The following is a 3699-nucleotide window of genomic DNA, read 5'->3' as shown; positions in this document are numbered from 1 at the left end:
CATCAAAATTAAACGAAATAAACATTTGAAATATATGAGTTTGTATGTAATGTATGAATATAATATACAAGTTTCACTTTTTAAATGGAATTACTGAAATAAATCTACTTTTTCATGATATTCTAATTTTATGACCAGCACCTGTATACGTCCAGGACCATTACCTGCTCAAAATCCACAGGAAATAAGGATCTTGTAATTATGACACCTTATCTCATAATTATGATGTCGTGGAAACATTCTGCCAGGGCAGAGATGCGGGAAATAAACAAAGTGGAAACTGTGTGGTCTCGGTCTCAGATTATTTAATAGAAAGATGCATATGCAAAGATTGAGCAGAACATAACAGACACAATCGAGCGTCTGACAGACAGTCAGCGTGGTGCACGTGGCTACTCGCTGTGTCGCGCTCCCAGAGCGCAGCAGTGCCAAACTAAAAATGATTATTCCTCAAAACGGCTGATGAGCCGCTCATCATCAGAAAATTCTATCTATTTATAAATAAAAGCTCTGCGTGTTACATTATTTATTATATCCTCCAGTAAGGCTGAATCAGTTCCTGTTAAATGTATTTTTGGCACAACTTTGTGTGTCTTTTATGTAACTGCGTCCATGTGGATGTAATAATTGTTAATCATGTGTGTCTGGTGTGAACAAAAATCATTTTTACATCATGAACGGTTTCTCAGAATCACCTCCAAGTGTCGCCAATGGAGCCAAAACCACAGAAACGTGTGTACGCCAGCCCTGGAGTTGGCGTGGGGCTGCGCACATTTTCATGTTCAGTTGAGTTTTGATATATCCGGAGTTTTGCGTGGAAAATGGCGTACGCAAGGATTTTGTGCGAACGCACCGTTGATACAGTACATGAGGCCCCAGCTCTCCATGGGTCATTTATTCACAGATTAAATGTATTTACAACTATGGCAAGTAAGAAATGATGACAAAATTGAACCTTGTAAAACTGAAAGAGTTTGCAATCACGAGGGAATAACAAACAAAAAAACAAACAAACAAACAAAATAAACACTAAAAGGGTTTTTGAAGCTGGAGTCAGGTGAGGGGAGTTTGTTTTAGTTGTGAAATTAACTGAGGGATCCTAGTTAAACGAGAGAGAAAAATTGTTTAGTTTATCAAATCTCATAAAAAGATAAAAAGTCAAATTAAGTCTGAGCGCCTGTTTGTCACCAGAACCGATGTTCACTTTTACCCTTTTTGTTTCCGCCATGTGGGTACCAGGAGGGAAGTCAGCGACTGAAGGTCATCTCGCCCGGTCAGGCACAGCCCGAAGAGGAGACGTGGGTCCCCATTCCCATGGACTCACCATCTGTGGGAGGGGCAGTAGGGGTCGGGTGCAATGTGTGCTTGGCGGTGGTTGAAGGTGGGGACCTTGGCGGTCCGATCCTCGGCTACAGAAGCTGGCTCTAGGGACGTGGAATGTCACCTCTSTYSTGYGGAAGGAGCCTGAGCTGGTGTGTGAGGTTGAGAGGTTCCGACTAGATATAGTTGGACTCACCTCGACGCACCGCTCTGGCTCTGGAACCAGTCTCCTCGAGAGGGGTTGGACACTCTTCCACTCTGGAGTTGTCCATGTTGAGAGGCACAGAGCAGGAGTGGGCATACTTATTGCCCCCATCTCGGTGCCTGTATGTTGGGGTTCACCCCAGTGAATGAGAGAATAGCCTCCCTCCGCCTATGGGTGGGGGGACGGGTCCTGACTGTTGTTTGTGCCTATGCTCCTAACAGCAGTTCAGATTACCCAGTAGTATGGGGTACCAGGCCCATTGATATGGGCTGTTAGGTCCCTGTATGACCGGTGCCAGAGCTTGGTCTGCATTGCTGGTAGTAAGTCGGACTCGTTTCTGGTGAGAGTCGGACCCCGCCAAGGTTGACCTTCGTCACCGATTCTGTTCATAACTCTTATGGACAGAATTTCTAGGCACAGCCAATGTGTTGAGGGGATCCTTTTTGGTGACCTTAGGATCACATCTCTGCTTTTTGCGGATAATGTGATCCCATTGGCTTAATCAGATTGTGATCTCCAGCTCTCACTGGAGCGGTTCCGAGCGTGAAGCAGCCAGGATGAGGATCAGTGCTTCCAAATCCAAGACCAAGGTCTTGAGCCGAAAACCAGTAGCGTGCCACCTCCGGGTCAGGGAGGAGGTCCTGGCCCAAGTAGAGGAGTTCAAGTATCTTAGGGTCTTGTTCACGAATAAGGGAAGAATGGAGCGGGAGATCAACAGGTGGATTGGTGCTGCAGTGATGTGGGCGCTGTACCGGTCTGTTGTGGTGAAGAGAGCTGAGCCAGAAGGTGAAGCTCTCGATTTACCAGTCGGTCTACGTTCCTTCCCTCACCTATGGTCACAAACTTTGGGTAGTGGCCGAAAGAACAAGATCGCAGATACAAGCGGCCAAAATGAGTTTCCTCCGCATGGTGGCTGGGCTCTCCCTTAGAGATAGGGTGAGAAGCTCGGTCATCTGGGAGGGACTCAGAGTAGAGCTACTGCTCCTCCATGTCGAGAGGAGCCAGTTGAGGTGGCTCGGGCATCTGGTAAGGATGCCTCCTGGATGCCTCCCTGGTGAGGTGTTCTGGGCATGTTCCACTGGGAGGAGGTCCAGAGGAAGACCCAGGACATGCTGGAGGGACTATGTCTCTCGGCTGGCCTGGGAACGCCTTGGGATTCCCCTGGATGAGCTGGCCCAAGTGACTGGGGAGAGGGAAGTCTGGGTCTTTTTGCTTAGGCTGCTACCCCCGCGACCCGACCCCAGATAAGCAGCAGAATACAGATGGACAGATGACAAGGAACAAGCTTTTTAAATTTTAAAGCCATCACCTCTTCCATGCATGTTAAATGTTTTATTTGCCTGTTTACTTTTGTGAAGGAAGACTGTAATAATAAAACCTCAAAACAGGAAATAAAGACTAAAAGAAACACAATTACATACTACATCTACTGTAGTGTTATCCCAAACTATTACATTATTCGCTTTTTTATGTCATTCGTTTTAATAAATATGATTTTGGTCTGTGAGAGAGGAGAAAACCCAGTCATGCACAGGGAGAACATGTAAATGCAACCCAGAAAGTTGATCTAGCAACCTTCTTCCTTGGAGGCAGTATGTTGCTCTACCAACTGTGCCACTGTACTGCCTAATTTTATATTTATTATATAATAATTTAAATTATTTAATTGATATTTGAATAAAATATACAGTATATATGAATATAACCTCCTGAGAACCTCCATCTTTATTTGACAACATTTGTTTCAGACTGGTTGGCCTGATTCAGAGGAGCTACATTTTAATTTTTATCTTTTATTTTAAATAAAATATAAATTAAGGTTTTTAACTTTTAATTGTTTTTAAAAATCAATGTTTGTTTTTATATTTATGGAGGTTCTATTCCTAAAGAGGTAGGGGAATTTAAAAAGGAAAAACCTGGGTATCATGAGGATAAAAGTGGGGGGCCAGCAAATTCTCAGGGGGTCCATGCCCCCACGGACCCCCCTGCTGGCGCCACTGCTTTGTGGGTCCTTAAACATCAGGTGAGGGTCCACAGATGATTTCCAGACATCAATTAAAATGCAAATAAATTGTTAATAGAATATTTTCACCACAATTATTGCAATTTTTTTTTAAATAATCTTCATTAATGAATAAACTATTAGGTTTATAATGTTATTATTCCCATGTTTA

The sequence above is a fragment of the Austrofundulus limnaeus genome, unplaced genomic scaffold (genome assembly GCF_001266775.1).
Source record: "Austrofundulus limnaeus strain Quisiro unplaced genomic scaffold, Austrofundulus_limnaeus-1.0 Scaffold14, whole genome shotgun sequence".
Lineage (NCBI taxonomy): Eukaryota > Metazoa > Chordata > Actinopteri > Cyprinodontiformes > Rivulidae > Austrofundulus > Austrofundulus limnaeus.
This window is presented reverse-complemented; position numbering follows the sequence as displayed.